Source organism: Lithobates pipiens, unplaced genomic scaffold, assembly GCF_037356315.1.
Source record: "Lithobates pipiens isolate NorthernLeopardFrog02 unplaced genomic scaffold, aLitPip1_a1.2 Scaffold_23, whole genome shotgun sequence".
In the NCBI taxonomy this organism is placed as follows: domain Eukaryota; kingdom Metazoa; phylum Chordata; class Amphibia; order Anura; family Ranidae; genus Lithobates; species Lithobates pipiens.
The window spans coordinates 6778085-6792588 of NW_027507785.1; the positions used below are offsets into that span (position 1 = coordinate 6778085).

Sequence of the window (14504 nt, forward strand, 5' to 3'; positions counted from 1 at the left end):
GCAGGCCACACTATCTTTGGATGATGAGGATGAAGCAGGCCACACTATCTTTGGATGATGAGGATGAAGCAGGCCACACTATCTCTGGATGAAGAGGATGAAGTAGGCCACACTATCTCTGGATGATGAGGATGAAGCAGGCCACACTATCTCTGGATGATGAGGATGAAGAAGCCACACTTTCTCTGGATTAGTAGGATGAAGCAGGCCACACTATCTCTGGATGAAGAGGATGAAGTAGGCCACACTATCTCTGGATGAAGAGGATGAAGTAGACCACACTATCTCTGGATGATGAGGATGAAGAAGCCACACTTTCTCCAGATGAAGAGGATAAAGCAGATTCCACTTCCTCTGGATGAAGAGGATGAAGCAGGCCACACTATCTCTGGATGAAGAGGATGAAGCAGGCCACACTATCTTTGGATGATGAGGATGAAGCAGGCCACACTATCTCTGGATGAAGAGGATGAAGCAGGCCACACTATCTTTGGATGATGAGGATGAAGCAGGCCACACTATCTCTGGATGAAGAGGATGAAGCAGGCCACACTATCTTTGGATGATGAGGATGAAGCAGGCCACACTATCTCTGGATGATGAGGATGAAGAAGCCACACTTTCTGTGGATTAGTAGGATGAAGCAGGCCACACTATCTCTGGATGAAGAGGATGAAGCAGGCCACACTATCTTTGGATGGTGAGGATGAAGCAGGCCACACTATCTCTGGATGAAGAGGATGAAGCAGGCCACACTATCTCTTGATGATGAGGATGAAGTAGGCCACACTATCTTTGGATGATGAGGATGAAGCAGGCCACACTATCTCTGGATGAAGAGGATGAAGCAGGCCACACTATCTTTGGATGATGAGGATGAAGCAGGCCACACTATCTCTGGATGAAGAGGATGAAGCAGGCCAAACTATCTCTGGATGATGAGGATGAAGAAGCCACACTTTCTCTGGATTAGTAGGATGAAGCAGGCCACACTATCTCTGGATGAAGAGGATGAAGTAGGCCACACTATCTTTGGATGATGAGGATGAAGCAGGCCACACTATCTTTGGATGATGAGGATGAAGCAGGCCACACTTTCTCTGGATGATGAGGATGAAGAAGCCACATTTTCTCTGGATTAGTAGGATGAAGCAGGCCACACTATCTCTGGATGAAGAGGATGAAGCAGGCCACACTATCTCTGGATGAAGCAGGCTGGACTTTCTCTGGATGAGGATGATCAAGCAGACCGCAATTCCTCTGGATGAGGTGGATAAAGAAGGTCGCGCCATGTCTGGATGAGGTGGTTGAAGCAGGAAACACTACATCTCTGAATGAGGAGGATAAAGAGGGAAACATTAGCTCTCTGGATGATGAGTGTGAAGCAGAAGCAGGTCATACCATCTCTGAATGAGGAGGATGAAGCAGGTCACACTATCTCTGGATGAGGAGGATAAAGCAGACCGCACTTTCTCTCTATCTCTAAATAAGGAGGATGAAGCAGGTTGCACCATCTTTGTAAGAGGAGGAGCATATAGCAGGAAACAGTAGCTCTCTGAATGAGAAGGATGAAGCATCCCGCACTTTCTTTGGAGGAGGAGGATAAAGGGGACCGCACTTCCTTTGGATCAGGTGGATGAAGCAGGTCGTACCGTGTCTGGATGAGGTGGTTGAAGCAGGAAACACTAGTTCTCTGAATGAGGAGGATAAAGCGGGTCTCGCCATTTTTGGATGAGGAGGATGAAGAGGGAAACATTAGCTCTCTGGATGAGGAGGGTGAAGCAGAAGCAGGTGATCTCATCTCTGGATGAGGAGGATGAAGCAGGTTGCACCATCTCTGGATGAGGAGGTTGAAGCAGGAAACATCTCTCTGGATGATTAGGATGAAGCAGACCACAGTATCCTTGGCAGGCTTTATTCTGTCTGTCTAAAGAGGAAACTTTCTGCCTGGTCTCTGGTGGTAGGTCCTCAGGGGTCAGGTCACAATGCCCTGAGCTTCCCCTCTAAGTCCCCCCCCCTCCAACCAGGCCACCCCCAACATGCCTTGCCCCATGGCTTAATCATAGGTTTCCTAAAACGAAGCCCTGGGGGCAAGGCAAAATGCGTCAGTTGAGGCCTGCTTGGAGCTGTATTCACTTCCCACATACAGTTTTTTTTTGTAGTGATGTGCGGCTTAGGACGCTTCTTTCTTTGCCGTGTTATCCATGGAGCTGAGATTAGCTCTGTCCTCCACCTGCACTCACAGTGGTTTATTATAGAAGAGAACCCATCGGAGCCTTGAGCGGCACCCGCAGTTTGGCTTTTGTTCACAGTGAGGACAAAGCCAAATCGCGTTGTCTAACCTGCGAACTACTTCATCAGCATTGGTTGCAGGGCCTGACCTTTTTTAAACCCCACCGACTGCTAAGGGCCCCGCATGCACATGATGTGAAACGATGGGTTCACTTTCATTTATTTATTCTGCTTTTTAGGAGGTATAGCCAGATGTCTCTGAACCGCCGGGCATTCATTGGAAGTCAGGAGAAGCGATGACAATGAAGGTGAAGTCTACTGGATGATTTCATAGCTTGCATGCGACAGAGTGAACAACAACGGAACAGGTCCTCTTTAACACGATGCGTGCGGTGCGTCCATCAGATACAGTGCGTACTTGAGATGGAGAAGCGAACCAACATATCGCTCGCTCAGTCCTTTTGTAACAAATGGTTTTGTTTTTCTTTGCTTCCTCATCTGCTGCTTCAGTGTTGAATTATTGAGGAAGTAGCCACATTTGAGCATTGAGCAGAGCGAGCACGGGTGTGTATGGGGGAAGAGAGACGAAGCTCCAACATATGCTTCCTAGATGGTTCCCAACAAGGTAAAGCTTCTATTTGAAGAGGGGAGGGCAGTTGGGGTAACAAAGTCTTTGATCTCCTTTGTGATATTGCCCCCCCACCCCACCCAGCTTCTGCCTGGTGGCAAGCCCTGATCTGCCCTACGGAGGCTGTGCTGTGCATGCTGGGACCTGACGTTTTCTCGACAGATTGATGGGGCTGCAGGTTGCTTTTTTTAAACTTTGAGGTTGAAGTGTTTTAAAATTCTGCAGTTCCGGGACTTCGGGTTCACCTCGCCAGAGAGAGAGAGAGGAAGCATTAAAAAAAAAAAAAAGAATTTGTGTGGCTTCCTGGTGTGTCAGCTGTCAGTGGCTAAGTGACGGATTGCCTTTGAGCTCAAAATGGCAAAAAAAATAATAATTGAGCAATGGTATTTACGAAGCTACAGGCTAGTTGTATGAAATGTTCAAGTGGCCTTTAAAAGCAGAATTGCGGGAAACCCAATTTATAAAAATTACAAAATCGACTCTATCGATACCCTACGTGAAAAATATGATATTCCCTCCCACCTTTTCCATTTTTTCCTACAGGTTAGACATCCCTTTCACTCCAAGTCCTCACCCCCGAACCCCTTCATAAACCTACGGCTTTGGAATATTTATGCGCTCGGGGGCCCCACCAGTTACATTTAATATCTTCTATCCACCGCATCCTCCATGAGTCGACCCCTTTCACACACCACTACATGAGGAAATGGACCCACCTATTAGGTAAATCTATAACGGTCCAAACATGGGATAAGATTTGGTCTTCAATTTTCAAATCTTTCAAATGTGTAACCTAAATGGAAACATCTATAAAGATTCTTATGTTCTGGTACAAACCCCCCCCCCCCCCCCCCCGATGTTCTACACAAGTATGATCACTTGATGTACTACACAAGCAGGGCCGTCTTTAAGGCAGGGCAAAAGGGGCAGCTGCCCTTTTGTTGTGTACAGATGACTCACCTGCAGACCCTGTGTTTACATGTAAATAGCCATCATTCATATATAAATTGCAGCAGAAGTAGAATTTTTATGTAAATAACTGAGGCCGGTGGCATTGATATGTAAATAAAGGCGGGATTCATATGTATATCATGCCCTTCTCCAGTGAGGAGTATTACTGTACAGTAAATCTCTAGCAACCAATCAACAAGCAGAAATCACGTGCTGTAATGTCTAGCAACCAGTCAGTAAGTGGTAATGATATGCTGTAACCTCTGGCAACCCATTACAATCGCTGCTTGATCTGATACAGCAAACTGATTTTAAGTCTAGCTGATTTATTGTATGTCTCAGAGCAGGTGGAGAGCAAAATTGAATGGGGGGGGCCCAAGAAAATTCTTGCCCAGGGTCCAGTCAATATTAAAGATGGCCCTGTACACAAGTATGATCACTTGATGTTCTACACAAGTATGATTCCTCGGTTTCATCACGCTGTTGGCGGTGTGGCGTTGAAACTGGTTCTTTGTTTCACATCTTCTGGGAGTGCTCTTTGATTCGGGCCCTTCTGGCATGATGTGGGGCAACTAATCCAGAGGGTGGTAGATGTTTCACTCCCGCTAGACCCCTTAAACCGCCTATTGGGGCTTCCTGTTAAGGGCCTAACCAAAAAAAGTTAACCGGCTGATCTCTTATATCTTACTCGCAACCAAAATAATTATTCCATTGTGCTGGCTGTCCAACACATCCCCCCCCCGTGGCTCAGATTTTTACATTTGGTAGCTGAGATGCGGAGGATGGAATATCTAACGGCCTGTGTACACCATTCTATACCCCCAATTTGATAAAGTATGGGAACCATGGGATCGATCGGAATATGGGACTCATAAGCCAGTAGACACATCGGAAAATGTCTTAACTTAAAATTAAGTTTGCTTTTCCCTTTCCTCCCCCCCCCCCCTCCCTTTTTATTTTTTTGTAATTGGTGCCTTTCTGACTACTTTGTTAGTTTACATGTACCCTCCACAAAACTCCTTACTGCTTCATTATTGCACATGCTCTTGGATTTTGAATCTTACTATTCACATGTGAGTTGTTTATGTTATATAACTGTAGCACCAGGGGCCGTCTTTAAGGCAGGGCAAAAGGGGCAGCTGCCCTGGGCCCTGTCGTTGTTGGGGGGCCCAAAACAGCTGCCTCATACTTGCCAACTATCCAGGTTTAAATTCCCTTGTCCCTTGAAGTTTTATTCCTGTGCTGTGTCCTGATATCTCTAGTGTAAAGTGCTGATACTAATGCTGCCCAGCTCTGCCTTATTGTTGTGTGCAGATGACTCACCTGCAGACCCTGTGTTTACATGTAAATAACTGGAATTCGTATGTAAATACTAAGTAAATAGCTGCGGCCGGCGGCATTGATATGTAAATAAAGGCGGCATTCCTATGTATATCATGCTCCCCTGCTGTGAGGAGGCGATGTGCTGTAACCTCTAGCAACTAATCAGTGAGCCGTAATGTGTGCTGTAACCTCTAGCAACCAGTCAGTAAGCAGTAATGATATGCTGTAACTGCTGGCAACCAATCGCAATTGCTGCCTGATCTGATACAGAAAACTGATTTTAAGTCTAGCTGCTATTTATTGTATGTCTCAGAGTAGGTGGAGAGGGAAATTGCATGGTGGTGGTGGGGGGGGGGGGGCAAGACATTTTTTTCCCAGGGTCCAATCTATATTAAAGACAGCCCTGTGTAGCACTAACCCCCGAAGGAGCTGCTGGTTATTTTTGGGCTTACCGTTACCTTCCGTTCCCCTTGTGGCACGTCTAGGGGATGTCCCGTGGTAGATGGCCCAGTAACTTGAGACTGACAATAGATCCACTTCAATGGATTTTATTTGCAAAACTCAGACATTTGAACAGTCTTTCAACTTGGGATCAGAGGGTTGGAAAGGAGGTTCAGGAACTGGATGAACACTTAAGCCCCATACACACGAGCGGACTTTTCAACATCCAAAGTCCGACGGACTGAGTCCGTCAGACTATTCGATCGTGTGTGGGCTGCAACGGACTTTTGACTCGCCAAAGTCCGAAGGACTTTAGAATATGGAACATGCTTCAAATTTTTCCGAAGGAACTCCGCCGGACCCGGTCCCTTCGAAAAATTTGCTCGTGTGTATGCTATTCTGACGGACTAAAACCGACGCTAGGGCAGCTATTGGCTACTGGCTATGAACTTCCTTATTCGAGTCGGGTCGTACGTCATCACGTTCGAATCCGTCGGAGTTTAGTGTGATTGTGTGTGGCCAAGTCCGCTCAGCCGAAAAGTCCGTCAGAACTCCGTCGGAACTCCGGCAGAACTCCGACGGAACTCCTTCGGAAGTCTGTCGGACATAAGTCCTCTCGTGTGTACGGGGCTTTAGGTTGGACAGTCCCTCTTTCACAAGGCCTAGCAGCCAACAAGGTGCTTGCTCAGGAAAAAAGTCTTTCTCACCGACGTTGTTGTAGAACACGTAGGAAACTAAGCTGTAGAACACTTGTAGGATACCTGGATCTTTCAGCCTACTTGGCGATATCCACAAGACCGGATTCTCTTGGTTACTTCAGCCCTTCCAGGCTCTTGTTAAGAAAACCAACCCGTACATGGTGTTCTTCTAAAGAGTCCTCCTCTGGAATGCTTGAAGTACACTGGGTCTCTCCCGAACCGGAGACGGCACCCAGCCACCTCGGAATCCTCCTTTAGTTTCCCTGCATTAGGCTAGCCAGCTCCAAGGCATTAAAGTCAGGTGGATCCGCACCCGAGGCCTTAGCCTTCCTGGGGGCTGGTCAGGAGGACCAGGACCATGTAATCAGCACAGCATACTGGACCGGAACCCCCGAACCACGTGACGTCCGCATCTTAAATACCCTCTCCCAGAGGGCACAGCGAGAGGGCCACTCCCACTGACCTGGCTTTGAAAAAGAGTAACTTAAGCGCCTGACCAGACCATAGTTCCACGCCTGCCAGAAGAGACAGTGCCCCCTGTGGCCAGGCTGAACATCTCACAACCCAGTCAGACTGACACAGAAGTCAAATTTAGACAAATAGACCCAAACCCAACTGTAGCTTGGGTAAAGTTTTAACTTTGAAAAACACATAGTGCATGCTCTTCCGGTGCCCGCCGCTACATAACTTTAATAAGCTGTGCAGATCACCCCTGTGCTCTGCACTATGGACAATTTTTACCTGTTCTCATCATTTCTATATTTACTATCTGTAATCATTCTGCTTATACTATTGGTATAATGCGCATTGTACTTAAATTTTTGTATTTGGTTTTGCTCTTATAACCCAATAAAAATAAAAAAACAAAAAACAAAAAAACAAACGAAAATAATCTGGTTGCATAATGCCGCGTACACACGATCGCACATTCTGACAACAAAATCCCTGTTTTTTTTACTGACGGATGTTGGCTCAAACTTGTCTTGCATACATACACGGTCACGCAAATCTTGTCGGAAATTCCGAACGCGGTGACGTACAATACGTACGACGACATACACACACCAGTGCGGCTCTTCTGCTTGATTCCGAGCATGCGCGGAACTTTGTGCGTCGGAATTGTGTACACACGATCGGAATTTACGGGAACGGATTTTGTTGTCGGAAAATTTGAGCTCCAGCTCTCAAATTTTGTTTGTCGGGAATTCCGACGGCAAATGTCCGATGGAGCCTACACATGGTCGGGAAATTCCGACAACAGGCTCCCATCGAACATTTCCCATCTGAGAATGTGGCCGCGTGTATGCGGCATAAGTGTGCACACCCTTAAACTAATACTTTTGATTTTGTTACAGCACTCAGTCTTTTTGGGGATGAGTCTATCAGCATGGCACATCTTGACGTGGCAATATTTGCCCACGCTTCTTTGAAAAAACACTCTGTTAGATTGTGAGGGCATTTCCTGTGCACAGCCCTCTTCAGATCACCCCAAAGATTTTCAATGGGATTCGGGTCTGGGCTCTGGCTGGCCCATTCCAAAACTTCCTTCTTCTGGCGAAGCCTACATCTTGATTTGGATGTAGGCTTTGGGTCGTTCTAATGCTGAAAGATGAAGTTCCTCTTCATGTTCAGCTTTCTAGCAGAAGCCTGAAGGCTTTGTGCCAATAGTGACTGATATTTGGAACCGTTCATAATTCCCTCTACCTTGACTAAGACCCTTGTTCCAGCTTAAGAAAAACAGCCCCCAAGCATGATGTTGCCACCACCATGCTTCACAGTGGGTATGGTGTTCTTTTGGTGATGTGCAGTGTTGTTTTTGCACCAAACGTAACGTTTGGAATTACGGCCGAAAAGTTTGACCTTGGTTTTATCAGACCAGAACACGTTTTCCTACATGCTCTTGGAAGACTTCAGATGTGTTTTTGCAAAATTTTGTGGGAGATTAGCTCATGGGGGATCACCTTTTCTGTGAAAAAAAAAAAGGTCGGCATGCAGGCAATTTCTTTAAAATCTGGTGGGTCGCCCGGTTTATTTAGAAGAGGTTTGCAAAATAATTAAAGCAAACAAAAATAGTAAAACAAATCCTTGATGCTCCGGCGCTAAATTATACAGTAGTCTCCTCCCTATACGGTGTGGGGCTGGTCCCCCGACACCCACAAAACATGTGGCAAAGCAAACCTTCTTTTTAAGTCCAAACCGGGCTCTCAGGAGGTTTGATTCCCTTCTGAGTTTCAGGCCAGAGCTCTCCTGTGCTCTCTTCCTGCTCATTTGTGGACTCAAGTGGCCCACAGCATCCGGACCGGCACCAAGCCGACCACAGAGGCTGGAAAAACCCGGGCCGGATTCCGCTTCAGTCTCTTGCAACAGAACGCATGCGAGGTGAAATATATCGATTATCCATTACTTCGCCTCGCATGCTATCACACAGGGCTTGACGTTCCAGGACTGAACTATACAGTAGTCTCCTCCCTATACGGTGTGGGGCTGGTCCCCCGACACCCACAAAACATGTGGCAAAGCAAACCTTCTTTTTAAGTCCAAACCAGGCTCTCAGGAGGTTTGATTCCCTTCTGAGTTTCAGGCCAGAGCTCTCCTGTGCTCTCTTCCTGCTCATTTGTGGACTCAAGTGGCCCACAGCATCCGGACCGGAACCAAGCCAGCCACAGAGGCTGGAAAAACCCAGGCCGGATTCCGCTTCAGTCTCTTGCAACAGAACTCATGCGAGGTGAAATATATTGATTATCCATTACTTCGCCTCGCATGCTATCACACAGGGCTTGACGTTCCAGGACTGAACTATACAGTAGTCTCCTCCCTATACGGTGTGGGGCTGGTCCCCCGACACCCACAAAACATGTGGCAAAGCAAACCTTCTTTTTAAGTCCAAACCGGGCTCTCAGGAGGTTTGATTCCCTTCTGAGTTTCAGGCCAGAGCTCTCCTGTGCTCTCTTCCTGCTCATTTGTGGACTCAAGTGGACCACAGCATCCGGACCAGAACCAAGCCGACCACAGAGGCTGGAAAAACCCGGGCCGGATTCCGCTTCAGTCTCTTGCAACAGAACGCATGCGAGGTGAAATATATTGATTATCCATTAATTCACCTCACATGCCGCCACACTGGGCTTGACGTTCCGGCACTAAACTATACAGTAGTCTCCTCCCTATATGGTGTGGGGCTGGTCCCCCGACACCCACAAAACATGTGGCAAAGCAAACCTTCTTTTTAAGTCCAAACAAGGGCTCTCTCTTAGATTCCCTTCTGAGTTTCAGGCCAGAGCTCTCCTGTGCTCTCTTCCTGCTCATTTAAAATCCACCTGGTCGTGGACTTAAGTGGACCACAACATCCAGCCCGGAACCAAGCCTGCCACAGAGGCTGGAAAAACACGGGCCGGATTCCGCTTCAGTCTCTTGCAACAGAAGGCATTCGAGGTGAAATATATCGATGATCCATTACTTCACCTCACATTCCGTCACACTGGGCTTGACGTTCCGGCACTAAACTATACAGTAGTCTCCTCCCTATACCGTGTCGGGGCTGGTCCCCCGACAACCACAAAACATGTGGCAAAGCAAACCTTCTTTTTAAGTCCAAACAAGGGCTCTCTCTCAGATTCCAGAGCTCTCCTGTGCTCTCTTCCTGCTCATTTAAAGTCCACCTGGGCGTGGACTCAAGTGGACCACAACATCCGGACCGGAACCAAGCCTGCCACTGAGACTGGAAAAACCCGGGCCGGATTCCGCTTCAGTCTCTTGCAACAGAAGGCATGCCAGATGAAACATATCGAGTATCCATTACTTCACCTCGTATGCCGTCACACCGGGCTTGGATGATTTTCTTGGTAAGAACAGGCTTCCGTCTTGCCACTCTACCCCATAGGCCAGTTTTATGAAGAATACGGGAGACATTTACATTCACCACGCTTAGAAAAATAACAATCAAATAAGTGATGAAATACACTTGATTAAAGGGCAAAGTGCAAAAATAACTCCACTAATGATTTAAGTCTAACAAACTTATCTTAATGAAATAAGTAGATAAGTGCCACACGCATTAAACAAATAGTGTGCATTAAAAACAGCAATAAAATAGAAAAAAAGTCAGTGTAATATCAAGAAAATAGTCAAAAAATGATTTGATTATATTCCTCCACCGAGTGACAGATAATGAATCTTCTGTGACACTCCAATGTGGTAATCAGGGACTCTTACCCCATAGAAGGGGCCACTTATCGCTAGGATGGCCAACCGAGCAAGCAGATTAACCTCAGGCAGGGAAAAGCCAGATAATCTTTCGCTATAGCCTCCACTCACTGCGATATCTCCAGATCAACAAGAGGAGTTTCATAAGGAGGAGAAAAGACTCCAATAGTGTGATACCATTTATATACTGTTTATTGTAGAAAAAAGGGGGCCAAATGGCTACTTACAGGGTTTAAAACACATATGCCCACATATAAAATTCTATTGCCGGCAAACATATGAACCCCCGCCCTTCCGGGATCACATAGGGCACGATGGCGTCAGTGCATAGCACCGCCCGCCATGTTTCGTCACATGGGACGTCTTCCTGGGGAATCCCATGCCTTGTTTATATCACATGGTTAATCGCAGCAGTCTCTATTTTATATAATTTTTGTCCTTATTTAGCATGATATATTCCCTTTGTTTTTTTATGTTTTACATATACCACACAGCCAGTATTTGCCAGATATTCCTGCAGCTCCTTTAAAGTGGTTGTAAACCCTTACAACACACTTTGACCTACAGGTAAGCCTAGATTAAGGCTTACCTGTAGGTCCAAGAAATATCTCCTAAACCTATACGGTTTAAGAGATATTTGCCCGAAGACAGGCAAATGAGCACTGAGCGCGGCATTTTCAACGATGGAGCTGCCGCGCGCGTCGGCTCCCGTGCGCATGCGCGGGAGTAACGTTATCGCGGCTTCCCCGAATGACAGCGGCGGAGCTGCGAGACCCCACCGAGAAGATGGATGCGCCGGACTACAGGGGACAGCGGTGACTTCGCTGGCTCCTGTGTCAGGTAAGTGACACATAATGGACTACTATGCGATGCGATGTAATGCAATGCATAGTAGTCCATTATGCTTTGCCTTTGCAGGGAATGAAAGAGGAAGTAAACTCATCAGGGTTTACTTCCTCTTTAATGTTGCTTTAGGCCTCTTGGCAGCCTCCCTGACCAGTTTTCTTCTCAGCTTCATCAATTTTGGAGGGGACGTACAGTTTTTGGTAATGTCACTGTCGTGCCGTATTTTCTCCACTCCTGACTGATACCTTTTTAACAATGAGATGCCTCTGATGCTTTGGAAGCTCTCTGCGGACCATGGCTTTTGCTGTAAGATGTGACTAAAAAAATGTCAGGAAAGACCTACCAGAACAGCTAATTTTTTTACATTACAGAAACCTAACGTTTTAACACGGGGTAGACTTTTTATATGCATATATATAATATATATATATATATATATATATATATATATATATATATATATATATATATATTTATTTATTTTTTAATTCTATTTTTATGGTAAAACTGTGACACATTTTTCTAATTGAATCTTGGGTGGAAAATGTGCGGACTTGTAAAAAAGCCTCTTTTGCTCCTAATACTCAATGGAGGAAACTGAACACTCCAGGCTTTTTATTTGTACGTCTTCTGATAGTCTGTCAGTCTTTCCCATCCCACCACATCTGAGCTGTGTTTGTGGGGGGGAAAGGTGAACAAACTTCCTGAATTGGGAAGAGGCTTTATTACAAGTCATTACGTTTCCCATTGTAGCATACTAGCTACGGGAATTTTTATTTTGTTATAAAATTCCATCAAAACAACATGGTGTACACAGCTGCTCACCAGTTGTAAGCTTGTGTTTCCTCATGATCATCCTCAGCGTTATCTGCACATATAAAAAAAGGCTATAGGTTGTGAGTGAAGAACAAATGATTCTGTATATATTTTCATTGCGATACTTAAAAAAAAAAAAAAAAGTCCTGTTTCTATACCAAATGAATAACGGATTATCCATGTACAATGGATATAAAAAGTCTACACACCCCTGTTAAAATGTCAGGTTTCTGTGATATAAAAAAATGATAAATAATTTCAGAACTTTTTCCACCTTTAATGTGACCTATAAACTGTACAACTCAATTGAAAAACAAACTGTTTAGGGGGGGAAATATAATTTTTTTTTAATAATGTGGTTGCAAGTGTGCACACCCTCTTATAACTGGGGATGTTGCTGTATTAAGAATTAAGCAATCACATTCCAACTCACGTTAAATAGGAGTCAGTACACACCTACCATCATTTAAAGTGCCTCTGATTAACCCCAAATAAAGTTCAGCTGTTCTAGTAGGTCTTTCCTGACATTTTCTTAGTCGCATCCTACAGCAAAAGCCATGGTCCTCAGAGAGCTTCCAAAGCATCAGAGGGAACTCATTGTAAAAGGTATCAGTCAGGAGAAGGGTACAAAAGAATTTCCAAGGCATTAGAAATACCATGGAACACAGTGATCATCACAGTGAACATAGTCATCATCAAGTGGAGAAAATATGGCACAACAGTGACATTACCAAGAACTGGACGTCCCTCTAAAATTGATGAAAAGAGGAGAAGAAAACTAGTCAGGGAGGCTGCCAAGAGGCCTACAGCAACATTAAAGGAGCTGCAAGAATACCTGGCAAGTACTTGCTCTGTGGTACACATGACAACAATCTAGCGTATTCTTCATATGTCTGGGCTACGGGGTAGAGTGGCAAGATGGAAGCCCTTTCATATGAAGAAAAACATCCAAACACGGCTACATTTTGCAAAAACACATCTGAAGTCTCACAGAAGCATGTAGGAAAATGTGTTCTGGTCTGATGAAACCAAGGTTGAACTTTTTGGCCATAATTCCAAAAGATAGGTTTGGTGCAAAAACAACACTGCACATCACGAAAGAACACCATACCCACCGTGAAGCATGGTGGTGGCAGCATCATTCTTGGGTGCTGTTTTTCTTTAGCTGGAACAAGGGCCTTAGTCAAGGTAGAGAGAATTATGAACAGTTCCAAATAACAGTCAATATTGGCACAAAAGAACCTTCAGGCTTCTGCTAGAAAGCTGAATATAAAGAGGAACTTCATCTTTCAGCATGACAACAACCCAAAGCACACATCCAAATCAACAAAAAAATGGCTTCACCAGAAGAAGATTAAAGTTTTGAAATGGCCCAGCCAGAGCCCAGACCTGAATCCGATTGAAAATCTGTGGGGTGATCTAAAGAGAGCTGTGCACAGGAGATGCCCTCACAATCTGACAGATTTGGAGTGTTTTTGCAAGCCATAAAATAAAAGTTGGGTTCTTCTGCAAGTCATATAGAGTCATTTAGAGTTGCTCCCACCATCTCATACATAGGTTGGCAAGAGATGGGGAAATTCAAGCCCCCATTGCCGCTCCATCAAGCTCCCATCGCAGCTCCACAAACTTGCAGACAGAAAACCCCATAAAACCTAAATTAATTATGGGAATGCAACCTCCCATACCAAACCCTAATCTCTCATCTTCTGCAAGTCATATAGAGTCTTGTTGAGTTGCTCTCACCATCTCATAGATAGGTTGGCAAGAGATGGGGAAAATCAGGCCCCCATCGCAGCTCCACATCAAGCTCTCATTGCTTCACAACTTTGAAGACAGGAAATCCCATAAAACCTAAATTAATAATGAGAGAGCAATCTTTAGTAAAAACAAAAAAAGGTTTGCGTCCAATGAATACGAACACAACATGATGCTCTTGAAGTGTATATATAGGCAAAACTTTCTTTCTTAGCTTTGTATAGAGAGATTTACCCTGTCTATTTGAATTGGTGACCACTGAGACAAAAAGTAATAGGAGCATTTTACAGTTGTCATCTGAGCAGTAAGTAAGGGGGTGCTGGCTTTAAATGACAAAGCAATGCACATGTCAGCATTTGAGCAATGCATCACTATGCCTAAGCTGAGCCCTCCAGTTGCAGTATCTCCTGTGCGTTTCTGTGACCCCTGTGCGTGCCAAGGACTTATGAGACCCCGGTGACTGCAAAACACCCTGAGCATACTGTGTCTGTCCATAACCCCTGTGACTCTGGAGCACCCTGAGCATCCTGTTTCATCCTGTGACTCTGGAGCACCCTGAGCATCCTGTGTTACTCCATGACTCTTTGACTCCACAGGACCCCGAGCATCCTATG

General features: G+C 45.4%; 1 protein-coding gene across 10 annotated transcripts in view; it reads left to right on the forward strand.

Moving 5' to 3' along the window:
* Positions 1 to 14504, forward strand: part of ARAP1 (ArfGAP with RhoGAP domain, ankyrin repeat and PH domain 1) — a 386059-nt gene that overhangs the window by 60204 nt on the left and 311351 nt on the right. The window contains exon 1 of one of the 10 annotated variants that reach the window (XM_077451135.1): positions 2731 to 2857. The exons of the other annotated variants lie outside the window; for them this stretch is intronic. The gene's annotated coding sequence lies outside the window, so the exon portion shown is untranslated. Of the gene's footprint in view, positions 1 to 2730; positions 2858 to 14504 lie in introns of those variants that run through there. 10 annotated transcript variants of the gene reach the window in all.